The 19,333-nt window shown below is 45.7% G+C and overlaps 57 non-coding genes across 57 annotated transcripts; all 57 read right to left on the bottom strand.

The window, feature by feature from the left end:
- Nucleotides 1-16: 16 nt before the first annotated feature.
- Nucleotides 17-89, bottom strand: TRNAV-CAC (transfer RNA valine (anticodon CAC)). The gene has a single exon. It is a non-coding gene; the product is annotated as a tRNA-Val (tRNA).
- Nucleotides 90-267: 178 nt separating this feature from the next.
- Nucleotides 268-339, bottom strand: TRNAD-GUC (transfer RNA aspartic acid (anticodon GUC)). The gene has a single exon. It is a non-coding gene; the product is annotated as a tRNA-Asp (tRNA).
- Nucleotides 340-1,083: 744 nt separating this feature from the next.
- Nucleotides 1,084-1,155, bottom strand: TRNAD-GUC (transfer RNA aspartic acid (anticodon GUC)). Its single transcript has one exon. It is a non-coding gene; the product is annotated as a tRNA-Asp (tRNA).
- A 336-nt stretch (nt 1,156-1,491) lies between these two features.
- Nucleotides 1,492-1,563, bottom strand: TRNAD-GUC (transfer RNA aspartic acid (anticodon GUC)). Its single transcript has one exon. It is a non-coding gene; the product is annotated as a tRNA-Asp (tRNA).
- Nucleotides 1,564-1,650: 87 nt separating this feature from the next.
- Nucleotides 1,651-1,723, bottom strand: TRNAV-CAC (transfer RNA valine (anticodon CAC)). The gene has a single exon. It is a non-coding gene; the product is annotated as a tRNA-Val (tRNA).
- A 178-nt stretch (nt 1,724-1,901) lies between these two features.
- TRNAD-GUC (transfer RNA aspartic acid (anticodon GUC)) lies at nt 1,902-1,973 on the bottom strand. The gene has a single exon. It is a non-coding gene; the product is annotated as a tRNA-Asp (tRNA).
- A 495-nt stretch (nt 1,974-2,468) lies between these two features.
- Nucleotides 2,469-2,541, bottom strand: TRNAV-CAC (transfer RNA valine (anticodon CAC)). The gene has a single exon. It is a non-coding gene; the product is annotated as a tRNA-Val (tRNA).
- Nucleotides 2,542-2,719: 178 nt separating this feature from the next.
- TRNAD-GUC (transfer RNA aspartic acid (anticodon GUC)) lies at nt 2,720-2,791 on the bottom strand. Its single transcript has one exon. It is a non-coding gene; the product is annotated as a tRNA-Asp (tRNA).
- A 495-nt stretch (nt 2,792-3,286) lies between these two features.
- TRNAV-CAC (transfer RNA valine (anticodon CAC)) lies at nt 3,287-3,359 on the bottom strand. Its single transcript has one exon. It is a non-coding gene; the product is annotated as a tRNA-Val (tRNA).
- Nucleotides 3,360-3,537: 178 nt separating this feature from the next.
- Nucleotides 3,538-3,609, bottom strand: TRNAD-GUC (transfer RNA aspartic acid (anticodon GUC)). The gene has a single exon. It is a non-coding gene; the product is annotated as a tRNA-Asp (tRNA).
- A 744-nt stretch (nt 3,610-4,353) lies between these two features.
- TRNAD-GUC (transfer RNA aspartic acid (anticodon GUC)) lies at nt 4,354-4,425 on the bottom strand. Its single transcript has one exon. It is a non-coding gene; the product is annotated as a tRNA-Asp (tRNA).
- Nucleotides 4,426-4,761: 336 nt separating this feature from the next.
- TRNAD-GUC (transfer RNA aspartic acid (anticodon GUC)) lies at nt 4,762-4,833 on the bottom strand. Its single transcript has one exon. It is a non-coding gene; the product is annotated as a tRNA-Asp (tRNA).
- Nucleotides 4,834-4,920: 87 nt separating this feature from the next.
- Nucleotides 4,921-4,993, bottom strand: TRNAV-CAC (transfer RNA valine (anticodon CAC)). Its single transcript has one exon. It is a non-coding gene; the product is annotated as a tRNA-Val (tRNA).
- Nucleotides 4,994-5,170: 177 nt separating this feature from the next.
- On the bottom strand, nt 5,171-5,242 carry TRNAD-GUC (transfer RNA aspartic acid (anticodon GUC)). The gene has a single exon. It is a non-coding gene; the product is annotated as a tRNA-Asp (tRNA).
- A 338-nt stretch (nt 5,243-5,580) lies between these two features.
- On the bottom strand, nt 5,581-5,652 carry TRNAD-GUC (transfer RNA aspartic acid (anticodon GUC)). Its single transcript has one exon. It is a non-coding gene; the product is annotated as a tRNA-Asp (tRNA).
- An 87-nt stretch (nt 5,653-5,739) lies between these two features.
- On the bottom strand, nt 5,740-5,812 carry TRNAV-CAC (transfer RNA valine (anticodon CAC)). The gene has a single exon. It is a non-coding gene; the product is annotated as a tRNA-Val (tRNA).
- Nucleotides 5,813-5,990: 178 nt separating this feature from the next.
- Nucleotides 5,991-6,062, bottom strand: TRNAD-GUC (transfer RNA aspartic acid (anticodon GUC)). The gene has a single exon. It is a non-coding gene; the product is annotated as a tRNA-Asp (tRNA).
- Nucleotides 6,063-6,149: 87 nt separating this feature from the next.
- TRNAV-CAC (transfer RNA valine (anticodon CAC)) lies at nt 6,150-6,222 on the bottom strand. Its single transcript has one exon. It is a non-coding gene; the product is annotated as a tRNA-Val (tRNA).
- Nucleotides 6,223-6,399: 177 nt separating this feature from the next.
- TRNAD-GUC (transfer RNA aspartic acid (anticodon GUC)) lies at nt 6,400-6,471 on the bottom strand. Its single transcript has one exon. It is a non-coding gene; the product is annotated as a tRNA-Asp (tRNA).
- A 338-nt stretch (nt 6,472-6,809) lies between these two features.
- TRNAD-GUC (transfer RNA aspartic acid (anticodon GUC)) lies at nt 6,810-6,881 on the bottom strand. The gene has a single exon. It is a non-coding gene; the product is annotated as a tRNA-Asp (tRNA).
- A 495-nt stretch (nt 6,882-7,376) lies between these two features.
- On the bottom strand, nt 7,377-7,449 carry TRNAV-CAC (transfer RNA valine (anticodon CAC)). The gene has a single exon. It is a non-coding gene; the product is annotated as a tRNA-Val (tRNA).
- Nucleotides 7,450-7,627: 178 nt separating this feature from the next.
- TRNAD-GUC (transfer RNA aspartic acid (anticodon GUC)) lies at nt 7,628-7,699 on the bottom strand. The gene has a single exon. It is a non-coding gene; the product is annotated as a tRNA-Asp (tRNA).
- Nucleotides 7,700-7,786: 87 nt separating this feature from the next.
- TRNAV-CAC (transfer RNA valine (anticodon CAC)) lies at nt 7,787-7,859 on the bottom strand. Its single transcript has one exon. It is a non-coding gene; the product is annotated as a tRNA-Val (tRNA).
- Nucleotides 7,860-8,037: 178 nt separating this feature from the next.
- TRNAD-GUC (transfer RNA aspartic acid (anticodon GUC)) lies at nt 8,038-8,109 on the bottom strand. The gene has a single exon. It is a non-coding gene; the product is annotated as a tRNA-Asp (tRNA).
- An 87-nt stretch (nt 8,110-8,196) lies between these two features.
- On the bottom strand, nt 8,197-8,269 carry TRNAV-CAC (transfer RNA valine (anticodon CAC)). The gene has a single exon. It is a non-coding gene; the product is annotated as a tRNA-Val (tRNA).
- A 178-nt stretch (nt 8,270-8,447) lies between these two features.
- TRNAD-GUC (transfer RNA aspartic acid (anticodon GUC)) lies at nt 8,448-8,519 on the bottom strand. Its single transcript has one exon. It is a non-coding gene; the product is annotated as a tRNA-Asp (tRNA).
- Nucleotides 8,520-8,606: 87 nt separating this feature from the next.
- TRNAV-CAC (transfer RNA valine (anticodon CAC)) lies at nt 8,607-8,679 on the bottom strand. The gene has a single exon. It is a non-coding gene; the product is annotated as a tRNA-Val (tRNA).
- A 177-nt stretch (nt 8,680-8,856) lies between these two features.
- Nucleotides 8,857-8,928, bottom strand: TRNAD-GUC (transfer RNA aspartic acid (anticodon GUC)). The gene has a single exon. It is a non-coding gene; the product is annotated as a tRNA-Asp (tRNA).
- A 338-nt stretch (nt 8,929-9,266) lies between these two features.
- Nucleotides 9,267-9,338, bottom strand: TRNAD-GUC (transfer RNA aspartic acid (anticodon GUC)). Its single transcript has one exon. It is a non-coding gene; the product is annotated as a tRNA-Asp (tRNA).
- A 495-nt stretch (nt 9,339-9,833) lies between these two features.
- TRNAV-CAC (transfer RNA valine (anticodon CAC)) lies at nt 9,834-9,906 on the bottom strand. The gene has a single exon. It is a non-coding gene; the product is annotated as a tRNA-Val (tRNA).
- Nucleotides 9,907-10,084: 178 nt separating this feature from the next.
- Nucleotides 10,085-10,156, bottom strand: TRNAD-GUC (transfer RNA aspartic acid (anticodon GUC)). Its single transcript has one exon. It is a non-coding gene; the product is annotated as a tRNA-Asp (tRNA).
- An 87-nt stretch (nt 10,157-10,243) lies between these two features.
- TRNAV-CAC (transfer RNA valine (anticodon CAC)) lies at nt 10,244-10,316 on the bottom strand. Its single transcript has one exon. It is a non-coding gene; the product is annotated as a tRNA-Val (tRNA).
- Nucleotides 10,317-10,494: 178 nt separating this feature from the next.
- TRNAD-GUC (transfer RNA aspartic acid (anticodon GUC)) lies at nt 10,495-10,566 on the bottom strand. The gene has a single exon. It is a non-coding gene; the product is annotated as a tRNA-Asp (tRNA).
- Nucleotides 10,567-11,061: 495 nt separating this feature from the next.
- Nucleotides 11,062-11,134, bottom strand: TRNAV-CAC (transfer RNA valine (anticodon CAC)). The gene has a single exon. It is a non-coding gene; the product is annotated as a tRNA-Val (tRNA).
- Nucleotides 11,135-11,312: 178 nt separating this feature from the next.
- On the bottom strand, nt 11,313-11,384 carry TRNAD-GUC (transfer RNA aspartic acid (anticodon GUC)). The gene has a single exon. It is a non-coding gene; the product is annotated as a tRNA-Asp (tRNA).
- Nucleotides 11,385-12,128: 744 nt separating this feature from the next.
- Nucleotides 12,129-12,200, bottom strand: TRNAD-GUC (transfer RNA aspartic acid (anticodon GUC)). Its single transcript has one exon. It is a non-coding gene; the product is annotated as a tRNA-Asp (tRNA).
- Nucleotides 12,201-12,536: 336 nt separating this feature from the next.
- Nucleotides 12,537-12,608, bottom strand: TRNAD-GUC (transfer RNA aspartic acid (anticodon GUC)). Its single transcript has one exon. It is a non-coding gene; the product is annotated as a tRNA-Asp (tRNA).
- An 87-nt stretch (nt 12,609-12,695) lies between these two features.
- TRNAV-CAC (transfer RNA valine (anticodon CAC)) lies at nt 12,696-12,768 on the bottom strand. Its single transcript has one exon. It is a non-coding gene; the product is annotated as a tRNA-Val (tRNA).
- Nucleotides 12,769-12,945: 177 nt separating this feature from the next.
- Nucleotides 12,946-13,017, bottom strand: TRNAD-GUC (transfer RNA aspartic acid (anticodon GUC)). Its single transcript has one exon. It is a non-coding gene; the product is annotated as a tRNA-Asp (tRNA).
- A 744-nt stretch (nt 13,018-13,761) lies between these two features.
- On the bottom strand, nt 13,762-13,833 carry TRNAD-GUC (transfer RNA aspartic acid (anticodon GUC)). The gene has a single exon. It is a non-coding gene; the product is annotated as a tRNA-Asp (tRNA).
- Nucleotides 13,834-14,169: 336 nt separating this feature from the next.
- TRNAD-GUC (transfer RNA aspartic acid (anticodon GUC)) lies at nt 14,170-14,241 on the bottom strand. The gene has a single exon. It is a non-coding gene; the product is annotated as a tRNA-Asp (tRNA).
- An 87-nt stretch (nt 14,242-14,328) lies between these two features.
- TRNAV-CAC (transfer RNA valine (anticodon CAC)) lies at nt 14,329-14,401 on the bottom strand. The gene has a single exon. It is a non-coding gene; the product is annotated as a tRNA-Val (tRNA).
- Nucleotides 14,402-14,578: 177 nt separating this feature from the next.
- Nucleotides 14,579-14,650, bottom strand: TRNAD-GUC (transfer RNA aspartic acid (anticodon GUC)). The gene has a single exon. It is a non-coding gene; the product is annotated as a tRNA-Asp (tRNA).
- A 338-nt stretch (nt 14,651-14,988) lies between these two features.
- Nucleotides 14,989-15,060, bottom strand: TRNAD-GUC (transfer RNA aspartic acid (anticodon GUC)). The gene has a single exon. It is a non-coding gene; the product is annotated as a tRNA-Asp (tRNA).
- Nucleotides 15,061-15,147: 87 nt separating this feature from the next.
- On the bottom strand, nt 15,148-15,220 carry TRNAV-CAC (transfer RNA valine (anticodon CAC)). The gene has a single exon. It is a non-coding gene; the product is annotated as a tRNA-Val (tRNA).
- A 178-nt stretch (nt 15,221-15,398) lies between these two features.
- Nucleotides 15,399-15,470, bottom strand: TRNAD-GUC (transfer RNA aspartic acid (anticodon GUC)). The gene has a single exon. It is a non-coding gene; the product is annotated as a tRNA-Asp (tRNA).
- An 87-nt stretch (nt 15,471-15,557) lies between these two features.
- Nucleotides 15,558-15,630, bottom strand: TRNAV-CAC (transfer RNA valine (anticodon CAC)). The gene has a single exon. It is a non-coding gene; the product is annotated as a tRNA-Val (tRNA).
- Nucleotides 15,631-15,807: 177 nt separating this feature from the next.
- TRNAD-GUC (transfer RNA aspartic acid (anticodon GUC)) lies at nt 15,808-15,879 on the bottom strand. Its single transcript has one exon. It is a non-coding gene; the product is annotated as a tRNA-Asp (tRNA).
- Nucleotides 15,880-16,217: 338 nt separating this feature from the next.
- TRNAD-GUC (transfer RNA aspartic acid (anticodon GUC)) lies at nt 16,218-16,289 on the bottom strand. Its single transcript has one exon. It is a non-coding gene; the product is annotated as a tRNA-Asp (tRNA).
- A 495-nt stretch (nt 16,290-16,784) lies between these two features.
- TRNAV-CAC (transfer RNA valine (anticodon CAC)) lies at nt 16,785-16,857 on the bottom strand. The gene has a single exon. It is a non-coding gene; the product is annotated as a tRNA-Val (tRNA).
- A 178-nt stretch (nt 16,858-17,035) lies between these two features.
- On the bottom strand, nt 17,036-17,107 carry TRNAD-GUC (transfer RNA aspartic acid (anticodon GUC)). The gene has a single exon. It is a non-coding gene; the product is annotated as a tRNA-Asp (tRNA).
- Nucleotides 17,108-17,194: 87 nt separating this feature from the next.
- Nucleotides 17,195-17,267, bottom strand: TRNAV-CAC (transfer RNA valine (anticodon CAC)). The gene has a single exon. It is a non-coding gene; the product is annotated as a tRNA-Val (tRNA).
- Nucleotides 17,268-17,445: 178 nt separating this feature from the next.
- TRNAD-GUC (transfer RNA aspartic acid (anticodon GUC)) lies at nt 17,446-17,517 on the bottom strand. Its single transcript has one exon. It is a non-coding gene; the product is annotated as a tRNA-Asp (tRNA).
- Nucleotides 17,518-18,012: 495 nt separating this feature from the next.
- TRNAV-CAC (transfer RNA valine (anticodon CAC)) lies at nt 18,013-18,085 on the bottom strand. Its single transcript has one exon. It is a non-coding gene; the product is annotated as a tRNA-Val (tRNA).
- A 178-nt stretch (nt 18,086-18,263) lies between these two features.
- Nucleotides 18,264-18,335, bottom strand: TRNAD-GUC (transfer RNA aspartic acid (anticodon GUC)). The gene has a single exon. It is a non-coding gene; the product is annotated as a tRNA-Asp (tRNA).
- Nucleotides 18,336-19,079: 744 nt separating this feature from the next.
- Nucleotides 19,080-19,151, bottom strand: TRNAD-GUC (transfer RNA aspartic acid (anticodon GUC)). The gene has a single exon. It is a non-coding gene; the product is annotated as a tRNA-Asp (tRNA).
- An 87-nt stretch (nt 19,152-19,238) lies between these two features.
- On the bottom strand, nt 19,239-19,311 carry TRNAV-CAC (transfer RNA valine (anticodon CAC)). The gene has a single exon. It is a non-coding gene; the product is annotated as a tRNA-Val (tRNA).
- Nucleotides 19,312-19,333: the final 22 nt, after the last annotated feature.

A 19,333-nucleotide genomic window follows, 5' to 3' on the forward strand; every position in this document is an offset into this window, starting at 1 on the left:
CAAAAGAAAATCATTCTGTATCTACCAGGGCTCGAACTTGGGACCTTCCGCGTGTGAGGCGGACGTGATAACCACTACACCATAGATACGCCAATAGCCGGATTATAAACGGAGGAAAATCGTCTAGGAGATAGAATTGCAATTTAACCAAGGCCCGAAACCGTGTACTTTTTTTTTCCAAGCGGACGCTTTTGTTATCGTGATGAAACAGAATCGCTGACACCAAAATGCCTCTCTGCCATCTTTTAGAAATGCAGCTAGCTATGCCTCCCCGGCGGGGAATCGAACCCCGGTCTCCCGCGTGACAGGCGGGGATACTCACCACTATACTACCGAGGACCCGAAAGTAGCACTTTTTGAATTTTTTAAAAATTTGTAGAAAACTCCGAATATTTCGTTCTAACACAAGCCAAAAGAAAATCATTCTGTGTCTACCAGGGCTCGAACTTGGGACCTTCCGCGTGTGAGGCGGACTTGATAACCACTACACCATAGATACGCCAATAGCCGGATTATAAACGGAGGAAAATCGTCTAGGAGAAAGAATTGCAATTTAACCAAGGCCCGAAACCGTGTACTTTTTTTCCAAACGGACGCTTTTGTTATCGTGATGAAACAGAATCGCTGACACCAAAATGCCTCTCTGCCATCTTTTAAAAATGCAGCTAGCTATGCCTCCCCAGCGGGGAATCGAACCCCGGTCTCCCGCGTGACAGGCGGGGATACTCACCACTATACTACCGAGGACCCGAAAGGGGCACTTTTAGAATTTTTTAAAAATTTGTAGGAAACTCCGAATATTTCGTTCTAACACAAGCCAAAAGAAAATCATTCTGTATCTACCAGGGCTCGAACTTACGACCTTCCGCGTGTGAGGCGGACGTGATAACCACTACACCATAGATACGCCAATAGCCGGATTATAAACGGAGGAAAATCGTCTAGGAGAAAGAATTGCAATTTAACCAAGGCCCGAAAATGTGTACTTTTTTTCCAAACGGACGCTTTTGTTATCGTGATGAAACAGAATCGCTGACACCAAAATGCCTCTCTGCCATCTTTTAAAAATGCAGCTAGCTATGCCTCCCCGGCGGGGAATCGAACCCCGGTCTCCCGCGTGACAGGCGGGGATACTCACCACTATACTACCGAGGACCCGAAAGTAGCACTTTTTGAATTTTTTAAAAATTTGTAGAAAACTCCGAATATTTCGTTCTAACACAAGCCAAAAGAAAATCATTCTGTATCTAACAGGGCTCGAACTTGGGACCTTCCGCGTGTGAGGCGGACGTGATAACCACTACACCATAGATACGCCAATAGCCGGATTATAAACGGAGGAAAATCGTCTAGGAGAAAGAATTGCAATTTAACCAAGGCCAGAAACCGTGTACTTTTTTTCCAAACGGACGCTTTTGTTATCGTGATGAAACAGAATCGCTGACACCAAAATGCCTCTCTGCCATCTTTTAAAAATGCAGCTAGCTATGCCTCCCCGGCGGGGAATCGAACCCCGGTCTCCCGCGTGACAGGCGGGGATACTCACCACTATACTACCGAGGACCCGAAAGTAGCACTTTTTGAATTTTTTAAAAATTTGTAGAAAACTCCGAATATTTCGTTCTAACACAAGCCAAAAGAAAATCATTCTGTATCTACCAGGGCTCGAACTTGGGACCTTCCGCGTGTGAGGCGGACGTGATAACCACTACACCATAGATACGCCAATAGCCGGATTATAAACGGAGGAAAATCGTCTAGGAGATAGAATTGCAATTTAACCAAGGCCCGAAACCGTGTACTTTTTTTTTCCAAGCGGACGCTTTTGTTATCGTGATGAAACAGAATCGCTGACACCAAAATGCCTCTCTGCCATCTTATAGAAATGCAGCTAGCTATGCCTCCCCGGCGGGGAATCGAACCCCGGTCTCCCGCGTGACAGGCGGGGATACTCACCACTATACTACCGAGGACCCGAAAGTAGCACTTTTTGAATTTTTTAAAAATTTGTAGAAAACTCCGAATATTTCGTTCTAACACAAGCCAAAAGAAAATCATTCTGTGTCTACCAGGGCTCGAACTTGGGACCTTCCGCGTGTGAGGCGGACTTGATAACCACTACACCATAGATACGCCAATAGCCGGATAATAAACGGAGGAAAATCGTCTAGGAGAAAGAATTGCAATTTAACCAAGGCCCGAAACCGTGTACTTTTTTTCCAAACGGACGCTTTTGTTATCGTGATGAAACAGAATCGCTGACACCAAAATGCCTCTCTGCCATCTTTTAAAAATGCAGCTAGCTATGCCTCCCCAGCGGGGAATCGAACCCCGGTCTCCCGCGTGACAGGCGGGGATACTCACCACTATACTACCGAGGACCCGAAAGGAGCACTTTTAGAATTTTTTAAAAATTTGTAGGAAACTCCGAATATTTCGTTCTAACACAAGCCAAAAGAAAATCATTCTGTATCTACCAGGGCTCGAACTTGGGACCTTCCGCGTGTGAGGCGGACGTGATAACCACTACACCATAGATACGCCAATAGCCGGATTATAAACGGAGGAAAATCGTCTAGGAGATAGAATTGCAATTTAACCAAGGCCCGAAACCGTGTACTTTTTTTTTCCAAGCGGACGCTTTTGTTATCGTGATGAAACAGAATCGCTGACACCAAAATGCCTCTCTGCCATCTTTTAGAAATGCAGCTAGCTATGCCTCCCCGGCGGGGAATCGAACCCCGGTCTCCCGCGTGACAGGCGGGGATACTCACCACTATACTACCGAGGACCCGAAAGTAGCACTTTTTGAATTTTTTAAAAATTTGTAGAAAACTCCGAATATTTCGTTCTAACACAAGCCAAAAGAAAATCATTCTGTGTCTACCAGGGCTCGAACTTGGGACCTTCCGCGTGTGAGGCGGACTTGATAACCACTACACCATAGATACGCCAATAGCCGGATAATAAACGGAGGAAAATCGTCTAGGAGAAAGAATTGCAATTTAACCAAGGCCCGAAACCGTGTACTTTTTTTCCAAACGGACGCTTTTGTTATCGTGATGAAACAGAATCGCTGACACCAAAATGCCTCTCTGCCATCTTTTAAAAATGCAGCTAGCTATGCCTCCCCAGCGGGGAATCGAACCCCGGTCTCCCGCGTGACAGGCGGGGATACTCACCACTATACTACCGAGGACCCGAAAGGAGCACTTTTAGAATTTTTTAAAAATTTGTAGGAAACTCCGAATATTTCGTTCTAACACAAGCCAAAAGAAAATCATTCTGTATCTACCAGGGCTCGAACTTGGGACCTTCCGCGTGTGAGGCGGACGTGATAACCACTACACCATAGATACGCCAATAGCCGGATTATAAACGGAGGAAAATCGTCTAGGAGATAGAATTGCAATTTAACCAAGGCCCGAAACCGTGTACTTTTTTTTTCCAAGCGGACGCTTTTGTTATCGTGATGAAACAGAATCGCTGACACCAAAATGCCTCTCTGCCATCTTTTAGAAATGCAGCTAGCTATGCCTCCCCGGCGGGGAATCGAACCCCGGTCTCCCGCGTGACAGGCGGGGATACTCACCACTATACTACCGAGGACCCGAAAGTAGCACTTTTTGAATTTTTTAAAAATTTGTAGAAAACTCCGAATATTTCGTTCTAACACAAGCCAAAAGAAAATCATTCTGTGTCTACCAGGGCTCGAACTTGGGACCTTCCGCGTGTGAGGCGGACTTGATAACCACTACACCATAGATACGCCAATAGCCGGATTATAAACGGAGGAAAATCGTCTAGGAGAAAGAATTGCAATTTAACCAAGGCCCGAAACCGTGTACTTTTTTTCCAAACGGACGCTTTTGTTATCGTGATGAAACAGAATCGCTGACACCAAAATGCCTCTCTGCCATCTTTTAAAAATGCAGCTAGCTATGCCTCCCCAGCGGGGAATCGAACCCCGGTCTCCCGCGTGACAGGCGGGGATACTCACCACTATACTACCGAGGACCCGAAAGGGGCACTTTTAGAATTTTTTAAAAATTTGTAGGAAACTCCGAATATTTCGTTCTAACACAAGCCAAAAGAAAATCATTCTGTATCTACCAGGGCTCGAACTTACGACCTTCCGCGTGTGAGGCGGACGTGATAACCACTACACCATAGATACGCCAATAGCCGGATTATAAACGGAGGAAAATCGTCTAGGAGAAAGAATTGCAATTTAACCAAGGCCCGAAAATGTGTACTTTTTTTCCAAACGGACGCTTTTGTTATCGTGATGAAACAGAATCGCTGACACCAAAATGCCTCTCTGCCATCTTTTAAAAATGCAGCTAGCTATGCCTCCCCGGCGGGGAATCGAACCCCGGTCTCCCGCGTGACAGGCGGGGATACTCACCACTATACTACCGAGGACCCGAAAGTAGCACTTTTTGAATTTTTTAAAAATTTGTAGAAAACTCCGAATATTTCGTTCTAACACAAGCCAAAAGAAAATCATTCTGTATCTAACAGGGCTCGAACTTGGGACCTTCCGCGTGTGAGGCGGACGTGATAACCACTACACCATAGATACGCCAATAGCCGGATTATAAACGGAGGAAAATCGTCTAGGAGAAAGAATTGCAATTTAACCAAGGCCAGAAACCGTGTACTTTTTTTCCAAACGGACGCTTTTGTTATCGTGATGAAACAGAATCGCTGACACCAAAATGCCTCTCTGCCATCTTTTAAAAATGCAGCTAGCTATGCCTCCCCGGCGGGGAATCGAACCCCGGTCTCCCGCGTGACAGGCGGGGATACTCACCACTATACTACCGAGGACCCGAAAGTAGCACTTTTTGAATTTTTTAAAAATTTGTAGAAAACTCCGAATATTTCGTTCTAACACAAGCCAAAAGAAAATCATTCTGTATCTACCAGGGCTCGAACTTGGGACCTTCCGCGTGTGAGGCGGACGTGATAACCACTACACCATAGATACGCCAATAGCCGGATTATAAACGGAGGAAAATCGTCTAGGAGATAGAATTGCAATTTAACCAAGGCCCGAAACCGTGTACTTTTTTTTCCAAGCGGACGCTTTTGTTATCGTGATGAAACAGAATCGCTGACACCAAAATGCCTCTCTGCCATCTTTTAGAAATGCAGCTAGCTATGCCTCCCCGGCGGGGAATCGAACCCCGGTCTCCCGCGTGACAGGCGGGGATACTCACCACTATACTACCGAGGACCCGAAAGTAGCACTTTTTGAATTTTTTAAAAATTTGTAGAAAACTCCGAATATTTCGTTCTAACACAAGCCAAAAGAAAATCATTCTGTGTCTACCAGGGCTCGAACTTGGGACCTTCCGCGTGTGAGGCGGACGTGATAACCACTACACCATAGATACGCCAATAGCCGGATTATAAACGGAGGAAAATCGTCTAGGAGATAGAATTGCAATTTAACCAAGGCCCGAAACCGTGTACTTTTTTTTTCCAAGCGGACGCTTTTGTTATCGTGATGAAACAGAATCGCTGACACCAAAATGCCTCTCTGCCATCTTTTAGAAATGCAGCTAGCTATGCCTCCCCGGCGGGGAATCGAACCCCGGTCTCCCGCGTGACAGGCGGGGATACTCACCACTATACTACCGAGGACCCGAAAGTAGCACTTTTTGAATTTTTTAAAAATTTGTAGAAAACTCCGAATATTTCGTTCTAACACAAGCCAAAAGAAAATCATTCTGTATCTACCAGGGCTCGAACTTGGGACCTTCCGCGTGTGAGGCGGACGTGATAACCACTACACCATAGATACGCCAATAGCCGGATTATAAACGGAGGAAAATCGTCTAGGAGATAGAATTGCAATTTAACCAAGGCCCAAAACCGTGTACTTTTTTTTTCCAAGCGGACGCTTTTGTTATCGTGATGAAACAGAATCGCTGACACCAAAATGCCTCTCTGCCATCTTTTAGAAATGCAGCTAGCTATGCCTCCCCGGCGGGGAATCGAACCCCGGTCTCCCGCGTGACAGGCGGGGATACTCACCACTATACTACCGAGGACCCGAAAGTAGCACTTTTTGAATTTTTTAAAAATTTGTAGAAAACTCCGAATATTTCGTTCTAACACAAGCCAAAAGAAAATCATTCTGTATCTACCAGGGCTCGAACTTGGGACCTTCCGCGTGTGAGGCGGACGTGATAACCACTACACCATAGATACGCCAATAGCCGGATTATAAACGGAGGAAAATCGTCTAGGAGATAGAATTGCAATTTAACCAAGGCCCGAAACCGTGTACTTTTTTTTCCAAGCGGACGCTTTTGTTATCGTGATGAAACAGAATCGCTGACACCAAAATGCCTCTCTGCCATCTTTTAGAAATGCAGCTAGCTATGCCTCCCCGGCGGGGAATCGAACCCCGGTCTCCCGCGTGACAGGCGGGGATACTCACCACTATACTACCGAGGACCCGAAAGTAGCACTTTTTGAATTTTTTAAAAATTTGTAGAAAACTCCGAATATTTCGTTCTAACACAAGCCAAAAGAAAATCATTCTGTGTCTACCAGGGCTCGAACTTGGGACCTTCCGCGTGTGAGGCGGACGTGATAACCACTACACCATAGATACGCCAATAGCCGGATTATAAACGGAGGAAAATCGTCTAGGAGATAGAATTGCAATTTAACCAAGGCCCGAAACCGTGTACTTTTTTTTTCCAAGCGGACGCTTTTGTTATCGTGATGAAACAGAATCGCTGACACCAAAATGCCTCTCTGCCATCTTTTAGAAATGCAGCTAGCTATGCCTCCCCGGCGGGGAATCGAACCCCGGTCTCCCGCGTGACAGGCGGGGATACTCACCACTATACTACCGAGGACCCGAAAGTAGCACTTTTTGAATTTTTTAAAAATTTGTAGAAAACTCCGAATATTTCGTTCTAACACAAGCCAAAAGAAAATCATTCTGTGTCTACCAGGGCTCGAACTTGGGACCTTCCGCGTGTGAGGCGGACTTGATAACCACTACACCATAGATACGCCAATAGCCGGATTATAAACGGAGGAAAATCGTCTAGGAGAAAGAATTGCAATTTAACCAAGGCCCGAAACCGTGTACTTTTTTTCCAAATGGACGCTTTTGTTATCGTGATGAAACAGAATCGCTGACACCAAAATGCCTCTCTGCCATCTTTTAAAAATGCAGCTAGCTATGCCTCCCCAGCGGGGAATCGAACCCCGGTCTCCCGCGTGACAGGCGGGGATACTCACCACTATACTACCGAGGACCCGAAAGGAGCACTTTTAGAATTTTTTAAAAATTTGTAGGAAACTCCGAATATTTCGTTCTAACACAAGCCAAAAGAAAATCATTCTGTATCTACCAGGGCTCGAACTTGGGACCTTCCGCGTGTGAGGCGGACGTGATAACCACTACACCATAGATACGCCAATAGCCGGATTATAAACGGAGGAAAATCGTCTAGGAGATAGAATTGCAATTTAACCAAGGCCCGAAACCGTGTACTTTTTTTTTCCAAGCGGACGCTTTTGTTATCGTGATGAAACAGAATCGCTGACACCAAAATGCCTCTCTGCCATCTTTTAGAAATGCAGCTAGCTATGCCTCCCCGGCGGGGAATCGAACCCCGGTCTCCCGCGTGACAGGCGGGGATACTCACCACTATACTACCGAGGACCCGAAAGTAGCACTTTTTGAATTTTTTAAAAATTTGTAGAAAACTCCGAATATTTCGTTCTAACACAAGCCAAAAGAAAATCATTCTGTATCTACCAGGGCTCGAACTTGGGACCTTCCGCGTGTGAGGCGGACGTGATAACCACTACACCATAGATACGCCAATAGCCGGATTATAAACGGAGGAAAATCGTCTAGGAGATAGAATTGCAATTTAACCAAGGCCCGAAACCGTGTACTTTTTTTTTCCAAGCGGACGCTTTTGTTATCGTGATGAAACAGAATCGCTGACACCAAAATGCCTCTCTGCCATCTTTTAGAAATGCAGCTAGCTATGCCTCCCCGGCGGGGAATCGAACCCCGGTCTCCCGCGTGACAGGCGGGGATACTCACCACTATACTACCGAGGACCCGAAAGTAGCACTTTTTGAATTTTTTAAAAATTTGTAGAAAACTCCGAATATTTCGTTCTAACACAAGCCAAAAGAAAATCATTCTGTATCTACCAGGGCTCGAACTTGGGACCTTCCGCGTGTGAGGCGGACGTGATAACCACTACACCATAGATACGCCAATAGCCGGATTATAAACGGAGGAAAATCGTCTAGGAGATAGAATTGCAATTTAACCAAGGCCCAAAACCGTGTACTTTTTTTTTCCAAGCGGACGCTTTTGTTATCGTGATGAAACAGAATCGCTGACACCAAAATGCCTCTCTGCCATCTTTTAGAAATGCAGCTAGCTATGCCTCCCCGGCGGGGAATCGAACCCCGGTCTCCCGCGTGACAGGCGGGGATACTCACCACTATACTACCGAGGACCCGAAAGTAGCACTTTTTGAATTTTTTAAAAATTTGTAGAAAACTCCGAATATTTCGTTCTAACACAAGCCAAAAGAAAATCATTCTGTATCTACCAGGGCTCGAACTTGGGACCTTCCGCGTGTGAGGCGGACGTGATAACCACTACACCATAGATACGCCAATAGCCGGATTATAAACGGAGGAAAATCGTCTAGGAGATAGAATTGCAATTTAACCAAGGCCCGAAACCGTGTACTTTTTTTTCCAAGCGGACGCTTTTGTTATCGTGATGAAACAGAATCGCTGACACCAAAATGCCTCTCTGCCATCTTTTAGAAATGCAGCTAGCTATGCCTCCCCGGCGGGGAATCGAACCCCGGTCTCCCGCGTGACAGGCGGGGATACTCACCACTATACTACCGAGGACCCGAAAGTAGCACTTTTTGAATTTTTTAAAAATTTGTAGAAAACTCCGAATATTTCGTTCTAACACAAGCCAAAAGAAAATCATTCTGTGTCTACCAGGGCTCGAACTTGGGACCTTCCGCGTGTGAGGCGGACGTGATAACCACTACACCATAGATACGCCAATAGCCGGATTATAAACGGAGGAAAATCGTCTAGGAGATAGAATTGCAATTTAACCAAGGCCCGAAACCGTGTACTTTTTTTTTCCAAGCGGACGCTTTTGTTATCGTGATGAAACAGAATCGCTGACACCAAAATGCCTCTCTGCCATCTTTTAGAAATGCAGCTAGCTATGCCTCCCCGGCGGGGAATCGAACCCCGGTCTCCCGCGTGACAGGCGGGGATACTCACCACTATACTACCGAGGACCCGAAAGTAGCACTTTTTGAATTTTTTAAAAATTTGTAGAAAACTCCGAATATTTCGTTCTAACACAAGCCAAAAGAAAATCATTCTGTGTCTACCAGGGCTCGAACTTGGGACCTTCCGCGTGTGAGGCGGACTTGATAACCACTACACCATAGATACGCCAATAGCCGGATTATAAACGGAGGAAAATCGTCTAGGAGAAAGAATTGCAATTTAACCAAGGCCCGAAACCGTGTACTTTTTTTCCAAACGGACGCTTTTGTTATCGTGATGAAACAGAATCGCTGACACCAAAATGCCTCTCTGCCATCTTTTAAAAATGCAGCTAGCTATGCCTCCCCAGCGGGGAATCGAACCCCGGTCTCCCGCGTGACAGGCGGGGATACTCACCACTATACTACCGAGGACCCGAAAGGAGCACTTTTAGAATTTTTTAAAAATTTGTAGGAAACTCCGAATATTTCGTTCTAACACAAGCCAAAAGAAAATCATTCTGTATCTACCAGGGCTCGAACTTGGGACCTTCCGCGTGTGAGGCGGACGTGATAACCACTACACCATAGATACGCCAATAGCCGGATTATAAACGGAGGAAAATCGTCTAGGAGATAGAATTGCAATTTAACCAAGGCCCGAAACCGTGTACTTTTTTTTTCCAAGCGGACGCTTTTGTTATCGTGATGAAACAGAATCGCTGACACCAAAATGCCTCTCTGCCATCTTTTAGAAATGCAGCTAGCTATGCCTCCCCGGCGGGGAATCGAACCCCGGTCTCCCGCGTGACAGGCGGGGATACTCACCACTATACTACCGAGGACCCGAAAGTAGCACTTTTTGAATTTTTTAAAAATTTGTAGAAAACTCCGAATATTTCGTTCTAACACAAGCCAAAAGAAAATCATTCTGTATCTACCAGGGCTCGAACTTGGGACCTTCCGCGTGTGAGGCGGACGTGATAACCACTACACCATAGATACGCCAATAGCCGGATTATAAACGGAGGAAAATCGTCTAGGAGATAGAATTGCAATTTAACCAAGGCCCGAAACCGTGTACTTTTTTTTTCCAAGCGGACGCTTTTGTTATCGTGATGAAACAGAATCGCTGACACCAAAATGCCTCTCTGCCATCTTTTAGAAATGCAGCTAGCTATGCCTCCCCGGCGGGGAATCGAACCCCGGTCTCCCGCGTGACAGGCGGGGATACTCACCACTATACTACCGAGGACCCGAAAGTAGCACTTTTTGAATTTTTTAAAAATTTGTAGAAAACTCCGAATATTTCGTTCTAACACAAGCCAAAAGAAAATCATTCTGTGTCTACCAGGGCTCGAACTTGGGACCTTCCGCGTGTGAGGCGGACTTGATAACCACTACACCATAGATACGCCAATAGCCGGATAATAAACGGAGGAAAATCGTCTAGGAGAAAGAATTGCAATTTAACCAAGGCCCGAAACCGTGTACTTTTTTTCCAAACGGACGCTTTTGTTATCGTGATGAAACAGAATCGCTGACACCAAAATGCCTCTCTGCCATCTTTTAAAAATGCAGCTAGCTATGCCTCCCCAGCGGGGAATCGAACCCCGGTCTCCCGCGTGACAGGCGGGGATACTCACCACTATACTACCGAGGACCCGAAAGGAGCACTTTTAGAATTTTTTAAAAATTTGTAGGAAACTCCGAATATTTCGTTCTAACACAAGCCAAAAGAAAATCATTCTGTATCTACCAGGGCTCGAACTTGGGACCTTCCGCGTGTGAGGCGGACGTGATAACCACTACACCATAGATACGCCAATAGCCGGATTATAAACGGAGGAAAATCGTCTAGGAGATAGAATTGCAATTTAACCAAGGCCCGAAACCGTGTACTTTTTTTTTCCAAGCGGACGCTTTTGTTATCGTGATGAAACAGAATCGCTGACACCAAAATGCCTCTCTGCCATCTTTTAGAAATGCAGCTAGCTATGCCTCCCCGGCGGGGAATCGAACCCCGGTCTCCCGCGTGACAGGCGGGGATACTCACCACTATACTACCGAGGACCCGAAAGTAGCACTTTTTGAATTTTTTAAAAATTTGTAGAAAACTCCGAATATTTCGTTCTAACACAAGCCAAAAGAAAATCATTCTGTGTCTACCAGGGCTCGAACTTGGGACCTTCCGCGTGTGAGGCGGACTTGATAACCACTACACCATAGATACGCCAATAGCCGGATTATAAACGGAGGAAAATCGTCTAGGAGAAAGAATTGCAATTTAACCAAGGCCCGAAACCGTGTACTTTTTTTCCAAACGGACGCTTTTGTTATCGTGATGAAACAGAATCGCTGACACCAAAATGCCTCTCTGCCATCTTTTAAAAATGCAGCTAGCTATGCCTCCCCAGCGGGGAATCGAACCCCGGTCTCCCGCGTGACAGGCGGGGATACTCACCACTATACTACCGAGGACCCGAAAGGGGCACTTTTAGAATTTTTTAAAAATTTGTAGGAAACTCCGAATATTTCGTTCTAACACAAGCCAAAAGAAAATCATTCTGTATCTACCAGGGCTCGAACTTACGACCTTCCGCGTGTGAGGCGGACGTGATAACCACTACACCATAGATACGCCAATAGCCGGATTATAAACGGAGGAAAATCGTCTAGGAGAAAGAATTGCAATTTAACCAAGGCCCGAAAATGTGTACTTTTTTTCCAAACGGACGCTTTTGTTATCGTGATGAAACAGAATCGCTGACACCAAAATGCCTCTCTGCCATCTTTTAAAAATGCAGCTAGCTATGCCTCCCCGGCGGGGAATCGAACCCCGGTCTCCCGCGTGACAGGCGGGGATACTCACCACTATACTACCGAGGACCCGAAAGTAGCACTTTTTGAATTTTTTAAAAATTTGTAGAAAACTCCGAATATTTCGTTCTAACACAAGCCAAAAGAAAATCATTCTGTATCTAACAGGGCTCGAACTTGGGACCTTCCGCGTGTGAGGCGGACGTGATAACCACTACACCATAGATACGCCAATAGCCGGATTATAAACGGAGGAAAATCGTCTAGGAGAAAGAATTGCAATTTAACCAAGGCCAGAAACCGTGTACTTTTTTTCCAAACGGACGCTTTTGTTATCGTGATGAAACAGAATCGCTGACACCAAAATGCCTCTCTGCCATCTTTTAAAAATGCAGCTAGCTATGCCTCCCCGGCGGGGAATCGAACCCCGGTCTCCCGCGTGACAGGCGGGGATACTCACCACTATACTACCGAGGACCCGAAAGTAGCACTTTTTGAATTTTTTAAAAATTTGTAGAAAACTCCGAATATTTCGTTCTAACACAAGCCAAAAGAAAATCATTCTGTATCTACCAGGGCTCGAACTTGGGACCTTCCGCGTGTGAGGCGGACGTGATAACCACTACACCATAGATACGCCAATAGCCGGATTATAAACGGAGGAAAATCGTCTAGGAGATAGAATTGCAATTTAACCAAGGCCCGAAACCGTGTACTTTTTTTTCCAAGCGGACGCTTTTGTTATCGTGATGAAACAGAATCGCTGACACCAAAATGCCTCTCTGCCATCTTTTAGAAATGCAGCTAGCTATGCCTCCCCGGCGGGGAATCGAACCCCGGTCTCCCGCGTGACAGGCGGGGATACTCACCACTATACTACCGAGGACCCGAAAGTAGCACTTTTTGAATTTTTTAAAAATTTGTAGAAAACTCCGAATATTTCGTTCTAACACAAGCCAAAAGAAAATCATTCTGTGTCTACCAGGGCTCGAACTTGGGACCTTCCGCGTGTGAGGCGGACTTGATAACCACTACACCATAGATACGCCAATAGCCGGATTATAAACGGAGGAAAATCGTCTAGGAGAAAGAATTGCAATTTAACCAAGGCCCGAAACCGTGTACTTTTTTTCCAAACGGACGCTTTTGTTATCGTGATGAAACAGAATCGCTGACACCAAAATGCCTCTCTGCCATCTTTTAAAAATGCAGCTAGCTATGCCTCCCCAGCGGGGAATCGAACCCCGGTCTCCCGCGTGACAGGCGGGGATACTCACCACTATACTACCGAGGACCCGAAAGGGGCACTTTTAGAATTTTTTAAAAATTTGTAGGAAACTCCGAATATTTCGTTCTAACACAAGCCAAAAGAAAATCATTCTGTATCTACCAGGGCTCGAACTTACGACCTTCCGCGTGTGAGGCGGACGTGATAACCACTACACCATAGATACGCCAATAGCCGGATTATAAACGGAGGAAAATCGTCTAGGAGAAAGAATTGCAATTTAACCAAGGCCCGAAAATGTGTACTTTTTTTCCAAACGGACGCTTTTGTTATCGTGATGAAACAGAATCGCTGACACCAAAATGCCTCTCTGCCATCTTTTAAAAATGCAGCTAGCTATGCCTCCCCGGCGGGGAATCGAACCCCGGTCTCCCGCGTGACAGGCGGGGATACTCACCACTATACTACCGAGGACCCGAAAGTAGCACTTTTTGAATTTTTTAAAAATTTGTAGAAAACTCCGAATATTTCGTTCTAACACAAGCCAAAAGAAAATCATTCTGTATCTAACAGGGCTCGAACTTGGGACCTTCCGCGTGTGAGGCGGACGTGATAACCACTACACCATAGATACGCCAATAGCCGGATTATAAACGGAGGAAAATCGTCTAGGAGAAAGAATTGCAATTTAACCAAGGCCAGAAACCGTGTACTTTTTTTCCAAACGGACGCTTTTGTTATCGTGATGAAACAGAATCGCTGACACCAAAATGCCTCTCTGCCATCTTTTAAAAATGCAGCTAGCTATGCCTCCCCGGCGGGGAATCGAACCCCGGTCTCCCGCGTGACAGGCGGGGATACTCACCACTATACTACCGAGGACCCGAAAGTAGCACTTTTTGAATTTTTTAAAAATTTGTAGAAAACTCCGAATATTTCGTTCTAACACAAGCCAAAAGAAAATCATTCTGTATCTACCAGGGCTCGAACTTGGGACCTTCCGCGTGTGAGGCGGACGTGATAACCACTACACCATAGATACGCCAATAGCCGGATTATAAACGGAGGAAAATCGTCTAGGAGATAGAATTGCAATTTAACCAAGGCCCGAAACCGTGTACTTTTTTTTCCAAGCGGACGCTTTTGTTATCGTGATGAAACAGAATCGCTGACACCAAAATGCCTCTCTGCCATCTTTTAGAAATGCAGCTAGCTATGCCTCCCCGGCGGGGAATCGAACCCCGGTCTCCCGCGTGACAGGCGGGGATACTCACCACTATACTACCGAGGACCCGAAAGTAGCACTTTTTGAATTTTTTAAAAATTTGTAGAAAACTCCGAATATTTCGTTCTAACACAAGCCAAAAGAAAATCATTCTGTGTCTACCAGGGCTCGAACTTGGGACCTTCCGCGTGTGAGGCGGACGTGATAACCACTACACCATAGATACGCCAATAGCCGGATTATAAACGGAGGAAAATCGTCTAGGAGATAGAATTGCAATTTAACCAAGGCCCGAAACCGTGTACTTTTTTTTTCCAAGCGGACGCTTTTGTTATCGTGATGAAACAGAATCGCTGACACCAAAATGCCTCTCTGCCATCTTTTAGAAATGCAGCTAGCTATGCCTCCCCGGCGGGGAATCGAACCCCGGTCTCCCGCGTGACAGGCGGGGATACTCACCACTATACTACCGAGGACCCGAAAGTAGCACTTTTTGAATTTTTTAAAAATTTGTAGAAAACTCCGAATATTTCGTTCTAACACAAGCCAAAAGAAAATCATTCTGTATCTACCAGGGCTCGAACTTGGGACCTTCCGCGTGTGAGGCGGACGTGATAACCACTACACCATAGATACGCCAATAGCCGGATTATAAACGGAGGAAAATCGTCTAGGAGATAGAATTGCAATTTAACCAAGGCCCAAAACCGTGTACTTTTTTTTTCCAAGCGGACGCTTTTGTTATCGTGATGAAACAGAATCGCTGACACCAAAATGCCTCTCTGCCATCTTTTAGAAATGCAGCTAGCTATGCCTCCCCGGCGGGGAATCGAACCCCGGTCTCCCGCGTGACAGGCGGGGATACTCACCACTATACTACCGAGGACCCGAAAGTAGCACTTTTTGAATTTTTTAAAAATTTGTAGAAAACTCCGAATATTTCGTTCTAACACAAGCCAAAAGAAAATCATTCTGTATCTACCAGGGCTCGAACTTGGGACCTTCCGCGTGTGAGGCGGACGTGATAACCACTACACCATAGATACGCCAATAGCCGGATTATAAACGGAGGAAAATCGTCTAGGAGATAGAATTGCAATTTAACCAAGGCCCGAAACCGTGTACTTTTTTTTCCAAGCGGACGCTTTTGTTATCGTGATGAAACAGAATCGCTGACACCAAAATGCCTCTCTGCCATCTTTTAGAAATGCAGCTAGCTATGCCTCCCCGGCGGGGAATCGAACCCCGGTCTCCCGCGTGACAGGCGGGGATACTCACCACTATACTACCGAGGACCCGAAAGTAGCACTTTTTGAATTTTTTAAAAATTTGTAGAAAACTCCGAATATTTCGTTCTAACACAAGCCAAAAGAAAATCATTCTGTGTCTACCAGGGCTCGAACTTGGGACCTTCCGCGTGTGAGGCGGACGTGATAACCACTACACCATAGATACGCCAATAGCCGGATTATAAACGGAGGAAAATCGTCTAGGAGATAGAATTGCAATTTAACCAAGGCCCGAAACCGTGTACTTTTTTTTTCCAAGCGGACGCTTTTGTTATCGTGATGAAACAGAATCGCTGACACCAAAATGCCTCTCTGCCATCTTTTAGAAATGCAGCTAGCTATGCCTCCCCGGCGGGGAATCGAACCCCGGTCTCCCGCGTGACAGGCGGGGATACTCACCACTATACTACCGAGGACCCGAAAGTAGCACTTTTTGAATTTTTTAAAAATTTGTAGAAAACTCCGAATATTTCGTTCTAACACAAGCCAAAAGAAAATCATTCTGTGTCTACCAGGGCTCGAACTTGGGACCTTCCGCGTGTGAGGCGGACTTGATAACCACTACACCATAGATACGCCAATAGCCGGATTATAAACGGAGGAAAATCGTCTAGGAGAAAGAATTGCAATTTAACCAAGGCCCGAAACCGTGTACTTTTTTTCCAAACGGACGCTTTTGTTATCGTGATGAAACAGAATCGCTGACACCAAAATGCCTCTCTGCCATCTTTTAAAAATGCAGCTAGCTATGCCTCCCCAGCGGGGAATCGAACCCCGGTCTCCCGCGTGACAGGCGGGGATACTCACCACTATACTACCGAGGACCCGAAAGGAGCACTTTTAGAATTTTTTAAAAATTTGTAGGAAACTCCGAATATTTCGTTCTAACACAAGCCAAAAGAAAATCATTCTGTATCTACCAGGGCTCGAACTTGGGACCTTCCGCGTGTGAGGCGGACGTGATAACCACTACACCATAGATACGCCAATAGCCGGATTATAAACGGAGGAAAATCGTCTAGGAGATAGAATTGCAATTTAACCAAGGCCCGAAACCGTGTACTTTTTTTTTCCAAGCGGACGCTTTTGTTATCGTGATGAAACAGAATCGCTGACACCAAAATGCCTCTCTGCCATCTTTTAGAAATGCAGCTAGCTATGCCTCCCCGGCGGGGAATCGAACCCCGGTCTCCCGCGTGACAGGCGGGGATACTCACCACTATACTACCGAGGACCCGAAAGTAGCACTTTTTGAATTTTTTAAAAATTTGTAGAAAACTCCGAATATTTCGTTCTAACACAAGCCAAAAGAAAATCATTCTGTATCTACCAGGGCTCGAACTTGGGACCTTCCGCGTGTGAGGCGGACGTGATAACCACTACACCATAGATACGCCAATAGCCGGATTATAAACGGAGGAAAATCGTCTAGGAGATAGAATTGCAATTTAACCAAGGCCCGAAACCGTGTACTTTTTTTTTCCAAGCGGACGCTTTTGTTATCGTGATGAAACAGAATCGCTGACACCAAAATGCCTCTCTGCCATCTTTTAGAAATGCAGCTAGCTATGCCTCCCCGGCGGGGAATCGAACCCCGGTCTCCCGCGTGACAGGCGGGGATACTCACCACTATACTACCGAGGACCCGAAAGTAGCACTTTTTGAATTTTTTAAAAATTTGTAGAAAACTCCGAATATTTCGTTCTAACACAAGCCAAAAGAAAATCATTCTGTGTCTACCAGGGCTCGAACTTGGGACCTTCCGCGTGTGAGGCGGACTTGATAACCACTACACCATAGATACGCCAATAGCCGGATAATAAACGGAGGAAAATCGTCTAGGAGAAAGAATTGCAATTTAACCAAGGCCCGAAACCGTGTACTTTTTTTCCAAACGGACGCTTTTGTTATCGTGATGAAACAGAATCGCTGACACCAAAATGCCTCTCTGCCATCTTTTAAAAATGCAGCTAGCTATGCCTCCCCAGCGGGGAATCGAACCCCGGTCTCCCGCGTGACAGGCGGGGATACTCACCACTATACTACCGAGGACCCGAAAGGAGCACTTTTAGAATTTTTTAAAAATTTGTAGGAAACTCCGAATATTTCGTTCTAACACAAGCCAAAAGAAAATCATTCTGTATCTACCAGGGCTCGAACTTGGGACCTTCCGCGTGTGAGGCGGACGTGATAACCACTACACCATAGATACGCCAATAGCCGGATTATAAACGGAGGAAAATCGTCTAGGAGATAGAATTGCAATTTAACCAAGGCCCGAAACCGTGTACTTTTTTTTTCCAAGCGGACGCTTTTGTTATCGTGATGAAACAGAATCGCTGACACCAAAATGCCTCTCTGCCATCTTTTAGAAATGCAGCTAGCTATGCCTCCCCGGCGGGGAATCGAACCCCGGTCTCCCGCGTGACAGGCGGGGATACTCACCACTATACTACCGAGGACCCGAAAGTAGCACTTTTTGAATTTTTTAAAAATTTGTAGAAAACTCCGAATATTTCGTTCTAACACAAGCCAAAAGAAAATCATTCTGTGTCTACCAGGGCTCGAACTTGGGACCTTCCGCGTGTGAGGCGGACTTGATAACCACTACACCATAGATACGCCAATAGCCGGATTATAAACGGAGGAAAATCGTCTAGGAGAAAGAATTGCAATTTAACCAAGGCCCGAAACCGTGTACTTTTTTTCCAAACGGACGCTTTTGTTATCGTGATGAAACAGAATCGCTGACACCAAAATGCCTCTCTGCCATCTTTTAAAAATGCAGCTAGCTATGCCTCCCCAGCGGGGAATCGAACCCCGGTCTCCCGCGTGACAGGCGGGGATACTCACCACTATACTACCGAGGACCCGAAAGGGGCACTTTTAGAATTTTTTAAAAATTTGTAGGAAACTCCGAATATTTCGTTCTAACACAAGCCAAAAGAAAATCATTCTGTATCTACCAGGGCTCGAACTTACGACCTTCCGCGTGTGAGGCGGACGTGATAACCACTACACCATAGATACGCCAATAGCCGGATTATAAACGGAGGAAAATCGTCTAGGAGAAAGAATTGCAATTTAACCAAGGCCCGAAAATGTGTACTTTTTTTCCAAACGGACGCTTTTGTTATCGTGATGAAACAGAATCGCTGACACCAAAATGCCTCTCTGCCATCTTTTAAAAATGCAGCTAGCTATGCCTCCCCGGCGGGGAATCGAACCCCGGTCTCCCGCGTGACAGGCGGGGATACTCACCACTATACTACCGAGGACCCGAAAGTAGCACTTTTTGAATTTTTTAAAAATTTGTAGAAAACTCCGAATATTTCGTTCTAACACAAGCCAAAAGAAAATCATTCTGTATCTACCAGGGCTCGAACTTGGGACCTTCCGCGTGTGAGGCGGACGTGATAACCACTACACCATAGATACGCCAATAGCCGGATTATAAACG

This window comes from Leiobunum rupestre, chromosome 6 (assembly GCF_980474605.1).
Source record: "Leiobunum rupestre chromosome 6, qqLeiRupe1.1.hap1, whole genome shotgun sequence".
Lineage (NCBI taxonomy): Eukaryota > Metazoa > Arthropoda > Arachnida > Opiliones > Sclerosomatidae > Leiobunum > Leiobunum rupestre.